We start from the raw sequence: 12,034 nt of genomic DNA on the forward strand, positions 1-12,034 counted from the left end.
TCCACAGTGTACAACAAGCATTACCACATATTGGTCATAGAGGGGACTGCTGAAAAGCAAGGGTTTGTAGATTGCAGCCCCCTATATAACTTAAAGTTGCAAAAATAGTATATGAATAATAAGGGAACTTGTAACTGCTCAACAAAGTGAAGTTATCCTTTCGCCATGTATCTTTAATCTTGATTTCCTTATATAGACCCACTTTCCTTAATTAGTCCTGACGTATAGGAATGTAAAGCTTACTCTAAAATACAATGAAATATGATATAGAAAGTCAGCTGGGGTGATCTGAACATGTCCTTACTGATTACGAGAAAATGCGCAGTTTAATGTTATTAAGCTTCAGCTTTATACGTCATAGGAACAGTTTCCAACCGCCGTAAGCACAAAATATAGGTATGTAACTAGCGTAAAAATAACAATTTCATGGTCGCTGTGCACTGGAGTAACATGATGAAAATTGATTCGTCAGCTCGAAATGTCACGTGAGTACTGATCCGTATTCGCGCTTTATTATTGAATACCATTTCAGTTTTACACCCCCCCCCCCCCTTCTCGCTCTCTAAAACTTGACCCTGTGTGCTAGCCTGTTTAGCAGATGCCAGTTAATTACTTCTTGTCCATTTAACCCCAACTCTGCCAAGCTTGACGGCTTACGTTGTTCTGATAATGGCACTAGACATCTCCAGTAGTTAATGAGCTATCCTTAAATGATCATTTAGTTGGCATGTCTGAGGAGTGCTCGCTCGGAATGGTATAAATGGGAGACGGTGGCGGCTTAGAAGGCATTGTCTGCGAATTTTAAGCATTGACTTTGAGAAGTGTCTTCCACTCACCACAACCGGTAAGTACCTACACATCTTCTTACTAAAACTGATTAAAATCATTTTATCGTAAACTCGACTGTAAAGACTTTCGAGAAATCAATCCAAGGGCAATCGCAAGGATCCTCTTTTGAGTATCGCATCATGTTCAAATTGCGCAATATGTTCTCGAATAAAACAGGGTGTCGGAAAAGGCTATGGAAAATGCCTTCGGGTTTCTTTTCCGAAGTTCCTTTTTTAATCGTGTTTGTATCAGCTAAAGATCGAATACTTAAAACAAAACAAGATATTTTTTCTGTTTTAATGTTGCCGCATGTAGGATCCATTCCAAATTTAAGCAATATTTTTGTGAATAATTTATTCGAAATACGCATACCAGTGTTTATGCTAGATATATTTTTCTAAACGTTTATCGTATACATTATCACAACAACAGTATTACGTTTTTACTACTTCATGTCTCCCCATTGTCAAATTAAATCGCTTCTTATTCATGATTTAGGTCATTATTCTGTATACCTGTACATCCTTTTACCCCCACTCAGTCATGATAATGCCACTTATCACTATTTTGCCTCTTACGCAAGATCATTCTTAGCCCTTTTTGATTATCTCTTTATTTTTATTTTTGTTTTTGTATGGGGGTGGAACATTTTCCTCTGTAGAATATCTACCCTTTAATTTACAAATCCAGTGTTTCCGAGCTTTGTATGTCATACTTTGGGAGATGGTTCTTCAGCCAAAATTAAAACATTTAATCATGTTTACGTTTCCACGATTTCTTTTCTGGGGGAGGGGATTGTTTTATGTTGTTGGTATATTTAATTTTGGTTTATCTTCATTGAAAATTTCAATCGAATTAATGTTCTACTTTCTTTGTTTCTTTGCAATGGTTTTGTTTGGTTTGTGCGACGTCATAATAGAAGAAATCACCATGTCCAAGGCTCTATTCCTCGTTCTTGCTGCCCTCCTCATCGTCGCCGTCGTGGCTGACTTTGACTTCGAAGAAGATGAAGCCATGGATGAGATGCTCTCCTTCGACAAGAGAGGAAGCATGATGAACAAGTACAGATGTAAGTCTTTACCTGGTTTCACGTTTTAGTTGGTATACTGGTATATTTAGCTATTAACGGGGAATCAGATAATTTTCACTCTCAATTTCGGTTTTTAAATTGTTATCTTATATATCATTTTGTATAGCTGGCTTTAGTGATAGAAGAAAGTCAAAGATAAAACAAGAAGTTGTTTTAATTTCCAGATAAAGCTGACAAAAATTAGTTATTGGGTCGTGGAAGTCAGGTTATAAATGATATGAGCCACCTCGTATCAGTTGCCTGTAGGAAATCCCTCATTCTAGTCGATAATTTTCGTTTATTATTCGGTTTCCATGCGAGCCTAATTCCTTGAATCGCTTACAATTCAAGTAACTACCCTTTTTTTTAGTTATCACAAGTAGCTAACTGGCATATCTCCATTTTACGATTCCCGCACGGTCTCACCATTTAAACATATTTAATAGATATATACAAATTTAAAGAAAAATATAATTCGTCTCGGATTATCTACATTGGAATCAGCTTTATAAATCGCTAGTCACCCGTTCTTGAAATTTCCATCCATACATTTTTCTTATTAAAATATTAGTCGTGTTCGAACACCCGTAGATATGTTACGTAAAAAGATTACGTTAAGTTGCTCATGAGGGGAAACAAAATGATTTGTAATAAACAAAAAATAATAATAATGATATTGAAAGGCCCTTTGTTCCTGTGAACATTAGTTTCATATTTGTGTTTGTTTGTTTCATATTGTGTTATTCCTTGTGGCATTCATTGTACCTTCTGTGGTTTTTGTTTTGTTCACGCAGTCTGTATGAAGGGAGCCAACAGCTGCTGGTGTAATAAGAAGACCAGGAAGGTTGTCTTCTGTACTGGTATGTAGGAATAATTTTTGTCTTTCGAAGTCAATTATGTTTGTTAATCTTTTCTTTGATAAGACCCTCGCTCCATATGAGTCGAAGGTTTACAACCATCATCATTTTCACCTTCATCATCAGTATAATGATTAGATTATAATAATGAAATCACAATGACGATGATGAAAATAGTTTTTTGTGGCCGCATTCATAATGATGACTTGAACAAACATAGTTGCTTGGTAGCTGGCAACATTGTATATGAATACTATCATGCTTGTACGTGCAAGAAGTACGCTAACCCTCTGGCGATTTACAACATAATATTATAATTATGCAGAATAACTTCACACATTCCATCATCAATGTAACATATAAAATCAGTATATTCCGAATACACAGGAGATGATCAGGGTTTGCCTAATGCCGATCTTGTATTTTCCCTTCGTTTTGTTTCTCAAAAACTACAGGAAAGGACTAGACACTTCTCTTCGGTATATTAACCCTTGACCCCCCAAGATACCAAATTGAACACTCATCCTGCCAACATCCATCGACCAGATACCAGTCCAACCGAAACGAGATAGCAAGCTTGTTCATCTCTAAGATATGAAGTCTTTATTTTTGTATCAAAAAGTGAACTAACCTTTTCGAAGACAGCGCAAATAGGGCTGACGAGCCCAATTTTTTGGAAAGAATGTCCATAATTTGATAAAATTGTAAAATTTGCCAGACGATTAAAATCGTAATAACCCCTCCTTACAATTGAATCGTTTTACCTGAATACATTCTTTACTGTGTTGCAATTATGAATTGTGTAATTTGAGATGATGAACGTGACTTTGAGAGAGAGAGAGAGAGAGAGAGAGAGAGAGAGAGAGAGAGAGGGGGGGGGGGAGGGACAGAGACAGACAGACAGAGACACAGAGAGACAGAGAGGGACAGAGACAGACAGACAGAGACACAGGGAGACAGAGAGAGGGAGAGGGAGAGGGGAATATCAAGAATGAAAGCAAGAGAAAGTGAGCAAGGTGAGAGAGCTGGAGAAAGAGAGAGGGAGAAAGAGAGAGACAGAGAGGGAGAGAGATAGAGAGCTAGAAAGTATATGATAATTTGCGTGTGTTACGTGTGCATGTGTGTGTGTGTGCCTGTGTGCGTGTGTGTGTGAGAGAGAGATAGAGAAAGAGAGAGAGGAAGTTCGAGAGAGAGAGACAGGCAGACAGAGAGGGACAGAGACAGACAGACAGAGACACAGAGATTCAGAGAGAGGGGGAGTGAGAGGGGAATATCACGAATGAAAGCAAGAGAAAGTGAGAAAGGTGAGAGCTGGAGAAAGGGGAGAGAGAAAGGACGAAATTGTAAAGAGTGAAAGATAGAGGGAGAGAGAGGTCCCCGGAGAGGGGGAAGAAGAACAAAAATAACGACAGAAAAAGACAAAGATGGAGGAGCATTGATAAAGTATGTGATAAGTGATGCTTGAGAGAGAAAGAGTTTTTGGAATGGGATTTAAAAGAAAGAGACAATTTTTACGAACCATATACATATCCATGTATATTAATGTTAATAATGGGCATACGTAGAGAACTGAATTGTAAAGGGTTGATTTCTTATTTAGAACCTACAGTATGACCGTCTTTACAGGTATTTAATTATTTTTGTTTTTAACTCATACTGTTGTAACTGTTGTGTCTTTATGATTTTGTGATATGATTTTAAAATCTAACGTCACCTTGTTGGCTTGTTGTGACACAATGAGACAGTGGAGAGAAGGATGAAGAGATGGAATGGAGAAAGGAGAGAAATAAAGAGAGGACAGTCTCAGAATGAGACTCTCTTAAAGCCCGTCTGTACTAGTTTGGCCATTAGGATTAGACCTACATGTACCTGCAAGGTCACTGACAGGTGGTTATCTCATCAAATCAGCTCTCATTTAACATAAGAAAAAGTGGATCATGGGGGACCAACAGGCACCGATTGGGCATTGTTTTCTATATAGAGGGAGCAAGTAGCTATAAGTAGGACAGTGTGGCTTTAATTCTTCAATGTTTCCGTCACTTTGTCTTCGTGATTCTCACTCAATTATACCTAACACAAGTTAACATGAGTTAGTGTTGATATAACGAAAGGAGCTACAATTCGCTTGAAATTGCTATTCTGACTTAAAACCTGTTTGAGCGCAACGTGATTGATGTTTACATGAATCAAGTGAGTCATTATTGTGCTAAGGGTAAAGAGCGAACTTGCACGCCCCTTCTAACATTTCTATCTCTGTCGGGAAAAGGGGTAGTGGTAAATCCTAGCCCAATTGTAAGTTGAAATCGTCTAATAGTAATAAGTTGATCTGAGGTATTAGCTAATCACATATCTATTACAGTATTATACAGATATAGAATCTAGTGACATGCTTTAGTACACCTGTGTTTGGATTAGCATGTCTCTGCATGACAGTCACGTGACGTATCCACTAGGCCACGGCACCTCTACAAATACAGATGATGCATATGACACAATGTTGTACGTATCCTCGGGAAGGCAAACGTGGGGGCACCCCCCCTCCACATCCCCCTTAAATGTATAGTGTACTAGCTGCCCCCGTGACACTTTTTGAGAAAATGCAATTAAAAAATACAAAATAAGTCAATACCGAATAGTGTAAATATTATTTTATTTGTTATTACGTCAGTTCAATATTTCAAACGATATTATATTCATTCGGTTTCTTCGCTATCTTGCAAAGCAACCAGTAACTACGCCTTTACCCCCCCCCCCCCCCCACGCTCATTAACTTAACATCATTAATAATAACATAACATTAGTTATTTCACAAAACAGTCAGTAGAGGAAGAAATATATGGATAAATGCAAATATTGCACATACCGCTCACAACCATTATGTATCATGCCATAGGTTAACATCATAAATAGTCAATCAAAATCAAGGAATATATCGGAAAATGCATCATGTATGCTTGTGTAGCTCGTATTGCATTCAGCAAAATTAAAAAAAAGGATTTTTTTTTTTTTAACATGGGGTACACATGGAGACTGATATTATAATAGATTGAAACCATCAACAAATGTTTGTATATACTAGCAATCGTTTTAGGTGAGTTTCCCTGTAAACAACTTTTTCAACTGATGAAAGATTACTAAATGCCTTGTCATCTATCCATAAATGAAGAATACCATGCTACATCAATCACATTCGATTGTCTAGTTGTTAGTTTGTCTTTTTCTTGTTTTAAGGACTGATTTCAGTTAATTTTTGAGTCACTTAGAGTCGTCAGATATGCGCATATTTATTTATCGGTGTACTCTAGTTTTGATTATTTTTAATTTATGTTGTTGCATTCATTGATTGACATATTTCTCGATACATGTCAACCCCCCCCCCCCCCCCCCCCCCCCCGCCGCCCCGCTCCCACGCACATACCATTTCCGGTTGTTTCCTCATGCACATCATGAGTCACAATGCATACCATGTGAGTACAAAGCATCACAATCATATCTCATAATTGTTTTAGGTCGCTATTCATTTCGTTTCCTGGTGTGATATCGTGATAGGTATGTTATTACTTGCTAATCTTGCATATTCATGCCCCTGCCACACCAACAAGAGTTGACACCGGCCCGACGACATGCCGATCAAAACCTGACATTACCCTCAACGGGCGAAGAATCATTCGGATTGGAGTCGGGTGGGCGGTGTGACTGAGGCACTATTTGCACATAGTACCCACACAAATATGTTGACACTGTACCGTTTGGGGGTAAATAAATTAAAAATCCATACAATATTTGACAGAGTATGGTTTTGGATCGGTAAACTACAAACCTTGAATTATGTCATGATAGCTTTGCTGGAACGAAGCACATAATAGCGCAACAATAAATTGATAAACAAAGTCAAAGGAGTGTATGTGTATTTAGGTAATCCTGCTAGATATCTTTGCATGCCCCTACATAATAATGATTTGAAGTATACAATTATTTCTGTGCCATTTGATATTTTACAAATGTTTGAACTGCACCAATTTTCAGAAAACTTCGTAAAATATCTACCTATACCCAAGGGCCTCGTCTTATAAAGAGTTACCTCAAAAGTCCTCAAATCAATCGCAAGTTTTCAGTCTCCTATCTCTTATGTACATAGTTGCGATTAATATCAATTCTTTATAAGACGGGGCCCTGTTGTAACAAATGTTCCAAAGTAGAGTTAAAAAATAGGTTATACTCAAAATTAATACCTGGGAGTTGTTCTCTATTTTACTAAAAATTATGCCAGAATGGAGTGTACAATCATTTGTGCCAAGTGTAACGAATAATATGTACTTGCGATCCATGACGTCCGAAAGAAATGCCCCGAATCACTCTGCGATACTGGGGTAGCACACGACTTTCATGGAACGTTTAAAAAAAGACGTTCTACAAACGTTTATATACTCTTGGGACGTCTTTGAAGCGTCATAAAAACGTTGTATTTGCTGATAGTAGGACTAGGCTCTATTATCAAGAGTGTTCGCATACACAGGCTTTGGGGTACCCGATTGGAATCCATTCCTTTTGTTCCTAAATGGGAAACTGCGTTGATTCTGAAGCCAAGGCTTATCCTTGCTCGGCGCAGCAGGGTACACTCGTGGCTCCGCGTACACGTACTCGACATCCGATTCGGAATCATTATTCAAGTCGTCTCCTCTCGGTGGCTTGCTCGGAGCAGCGTTGACCATGCCATCCACTGTTTCCATTGGGACCGCGTAGTCACCCGTGACGCTGACCATTGATGTCGCGCGGCTTGGTATCACGGTTCTTTCGTAGTCGTGGCCGAGTTCATTATCGTTCATGTTCGTCATGTCCGTGTCTTTCGTGTTCCCCTCACGTCTTCGGATTCGACAACTGAATATAAAAGATGAAACACGAAGTATAAAAAGAGGAGAAATACCAGGAAAAACATTTTTTTTAAAGAGCAACAAATTTCAAATCTCCTGCTACACAAGATTTAATATGACCTCTCTATCTTTCACATACTCGAATACCTCAGTCACTCCTCATTACCGACTACACATCGACTCCACATTGACCGACTCTTGAGCATTGGGGATATGCAATTTTGGTTCAGACTGTCGTTGGTCTTATGTCAGTTATGTTGATGTGACTGATGTCTGAAGAAGAAATGAGTTAACGGATTTCCTTAATATAGTTGGATTCTTTAATGCTCACTGAAAAGATCATTCTTTAGTAAAAGGACATGATTGAATTGATAAAACCGCGAATGTATTTCATACAGAGCTAGAATCGAAATTTGTAGGCACTATCAATACCGAATGCGAAAAAAATGAATTTGTTATAGATAACATTATATGAAACCGAGAGGAATCAATTTTCGATAAATCAATTTATTCCAGAAAACAGTCGCGTGATATGTCCAGGGTTACTTGCACTATATTTTAATGCTAGGGTATAACTAGACAATCAGCAAACGGAACTTGATCTTCTTACCATAGATAGATACATGTTAAGAGCAGAATTAGGTTGAGTCCTAGAGATAATCCAATGAGGATTATGTGTTCGAGGGCCAAGCCCCAGAATATCACTTCCATCTCAAACTAATCAGTTGCCCCCGTGGTCTCCGAACATGTCATTGGATCACAGTGCATCAATGTTCCTTTGCTTGCAACAGTCATAAAGAAGGGACATCACTCACGAAGCAAAATGCAGGCAAATTGAATAAAAAACAGCGATTAGTAGAGAACATTCCAGTAATATGGCCTCCAAAAGGTGTTCCTCTCTATTTTAATAATACGATTTGTTGTACATGGTCACGCGAAAACAAATGTTATGAAGAGTTGTACGATGTACTCTCAATTTTGACGAAATAATATAAAAGAGCCAGATTAATGCAGCGTGTTGCACCAAGACCATCCTATATGTCCTGTCGTCAAATAGAATAGATCTGAAAATTGAAAATAAACACATGATTAGTTTACGCTCTTTCACTTTTTTGCCCTCAAAATCAACAAAAGCAACACGCACGGATACCCAATATGTGACGTCACAGCATTATGGCAAAGCTTAATTGTAAATATTAATTGTTTGTTCCTGGAGGCTATAAGGCCTATAAACGATTAAAGAAGAAACATATTTATCTCTTAGGGGTACAATATAATTTAAAGTATCTATATCATTGTTTGACATGCGTTGTACAAAAAGTATTTTTTACTATCATTACTATTAACTTTTATTTTATTAAAAATAATACCATAAAAATAGATTTAAAAGTCAAACCTTGAAGGTAATGAGGCTAATGATTATTGATGATGTTATCATTATTATTATTGTTATTAATGTTGTTGTTATTGTTATTAATATTTTTATTCATATTATTATTATTATTATTATTATCATTTTATTATTAATATGATTATCAACATCCTTTTTTCATTTATTCACATTTTCATATCATAGATTTTCTTATCAATCATGCATGAATGCATTGACTGCCTAAAATATGTTTCAAATTTTAGCCCGAACTTTGTACAGATTTATTACGCTGTACGGCTCAGAGCACATCGTAAACCATGTCACACATGACTGACTAGAAACGAGTGTGCATATACCGAGCTGTGGAGACCTAATTTCATTATCCCGTTGAGCATATCGGGTTCCAAAATTACAATTTCCAAAATCAATGAAATATGTGGATATCTTTCGTTTGTGATATGCAATTATAAATTCGTTAATCAATATTTCCTTGTAAATAGGGTAGATAACGATAATTTTATACCAAAATTGTAAAACCCGATGGTGGGCTTAAAGTTTTGCTCAAAATCGAGTTTAACAAAAGAAGTTAAAATTGAGGTCTAAGTTTGTCCTTGTTAAACGTGATCTTCGACCCATGGTTGGGTTAGGCTGAATTAGTAAAATGTGACATTACATGCTGTAAATTTATCATAAAAGAGAGGGGCGGAAACATACAGAAAAAGGGGGGAGATTTAAAAAAAGAGAGAGATACAGAGATCGAGAGTGGAAAGAGAGAGGGGGGAGACGGAGAGAGAGAGAGAGAAAGAGAGAGATAGACAGAGATCGCGAGTGGAAGGAGGGAGAGGGGGAGACGGAGAGAGAGAAAGAGAGAGAGAGATTGACAGAGATCGAGAGTGGAAAGAGAGAGAGAGAGAGAGAGAGGGAGATGGAGAGAGAGAGAGAGAGAGAGAGAGAGAGAGAGAGGTCGGGCAAGTCGGAGACTTTCTGGTAAAACAGGAAAGGGTGAACGAAAATGAAAACAAGTATAAGAAGAAAGCAGATTGGGGGTTTTCCCCACGGGTTGTTTGATATTTTGGCTTGAGGGCCGGTCGAATTAAGACCTGTGGATCAGGACATGTATCTTGTAGATTGAATTGATCGGTGTCATCGAAATCCCCCCGACCGAGTTTAGCCCCATTCCATCAGTCAGTTCTGGAAAATTCCGATGGATCAGTTGTAGAGCAGTGGTCTCGTAACAGGGAGTTCCCGGGTTCGAAAACAGATCGATGCGATCTTGCCCGCTGGTGAGGTATTAACCATTATTATCAAGTCTATCGTAAAAGACTTAAAGGGATTGGTTATCTTTGTCTGATATTGATACCACGTAGGGCCATGCATCTCACATTTAGCATTGTTAAATGATGCCTTTTAGGTCGTCGGTTCCTTTTGTTGCTTACTTACAAGTTTGTACAAATACACGCTTTCCTACTAGTCAGGTAAACAATAATCAAACTAATTAATAATTAATTAAACCTTCTGAATATAAATGATACCTTAAAAAAACAGTAGAACTATACGGGATATCACAGAGCAGTAACCAGAATTTTTGGCTGTTTTGGGCTGTAGGTGGCGGTGTTCACATTTGCCAGTTCGGCAAAAAGAGGCGTCTACCAATGCTGAGAAAATGGGCAATGGACAACAACAAAAATCATTAATTCATGTAAGGGGGATAAGAAGGAACGAAATGGCATACTGTCATGTCGAATCTATTGAGTCATTATCTTTTCATTGCTCGAGATAAATTATTATTACTCTTAGACGAGCTAGATCTATTGGGAAAATGCAGACCATTCTGCAGTCGAGTTTTTAGGTTACACGTCATTCTAAAATTAAAAAAAAACATGTTGTTTTCTTTTTCTTTTCTTTGTGTTCAAAGTTGCGGTCGATTAATCGTGATAATTTTTATGGCTGCGTGAACATGAACAAATATATTAATTCAATCTGCTCTCTGAACTAATGTTGTAAACCACATAGAAGGAAAGGGATAAAGAGGGAATAGAGAGATAAAATAGAATTCTTCTTATACTCTCTATCTCCCTCTCTCCCCCTCTCTCTCTCTCCCTCTCTCTCTCTCTCTCTCTCTCTCTCTCTCTCTCTCTCTCTCTCTCTCTCTCTCTCTCTCTCTCTCTCTCTCTCTCTTTCTCTCTCTCTCTCTCTCCGTCTCTCTCTAGCTGAATATTTAGGTTTATACCTTGTGTGCTGGGGTAATGAGGCGGAATATGTCAATATTTCTATGTGTGAACATAGTGTAAAAGCAATCCCAAACTTGTCCAACGGTTTCCTAACCCCTATCGTTGATCACTATGACACTGACGATGCCCTGTCTCACATTTAGTCTGACTACTCAGGGGCGGATCTAGCTTTTTGCTCAGGGGGGGTTGACCAATAATGACGATGCGGAGCATCTTCCACGAGCCGCAAAGCGGCTAGCCGATTTTTTGGGGATGTTTATTTGAACCCCGTAAGTGATGTTTTCCTGGCATCTATTAACACAATGGAGACCATAAAAAGCAGTGCATGATAACGTCTTTTTAAATCAAGTAACAGTTAAATACACAGTTATATCCAGAGTTATCATGTGTTTGGTTAAGTTACCAGATGAGTTGAATATCTTCTCACAATATTTGCACTTGAAAGGGTTTCTCTCCAGCGTGCGTTCTTTTTTCTTTCTTTTTTTTCTTTCTTTTTTTTTCTTTTTTTTTTCCTTTTTTTTTTATAATATTTTTAATGTGGGGATTTTGGGGATGAGAATCGGCAACGCTGGCCTAGCTTGTCACTTCGGCGGTGGCCCGTGTCCTCCAAAAAGCTGATGGGGGGGGGGGGGCGAGGGACTCTGTGACATTTGTTCGCCCAACCCCCCCCCCCCCAAAAAAAAAAAAAAAAAAAAAAAGAAATAATAATAATAATAATAATAATAATAATAATAATAATAATAATAATAATAATAATAATAAATGAAATAAATACATAGAAATAGAATAAAATAAAATTACAAGTT

General features: G+C 37.8%; 1 long non-coding RNA gene across 1 annotated transcript; it reads left to right on the top strand.

Annotated features, from left to right (window-relative positions):
* The first annotated feature begins 761 nt into the window (after positions 1–761).
* On the top strand, positions 762–3,509 carry LOC755378. The gene is made up of 4 exons (XR_143627.2): positions 762–844; positions 1,748–1,897; positions 2,692–2,757; positions 3,210–3,509. It is a non-coding gene; the product is annotated as an uncharacterized LOC755378 (long non-coding RNA).
* Positions 3,510–12,034: the final 8,525 nt, after the last annotated feature.

Source organism: Strongylocentrotus purpuratus, unplaced genomic scaffold (assembly GCF_000002235.5).
Source record: "Strongylocentrotus purpuratus isolate Spur 01 unplaced genomic scaffold, Spur_5.0 spur5_scaffold_3, whole genome shotgun sequence".
Taxonomy (NCBI): domain Eukaryota; kingdom Metazoa; phylum Echinodermata; class Echinoidea; order Camarodonta; family Strongylocentrotidae; genus Strongylocentrotus; species Strongylocentrotus purpuratus.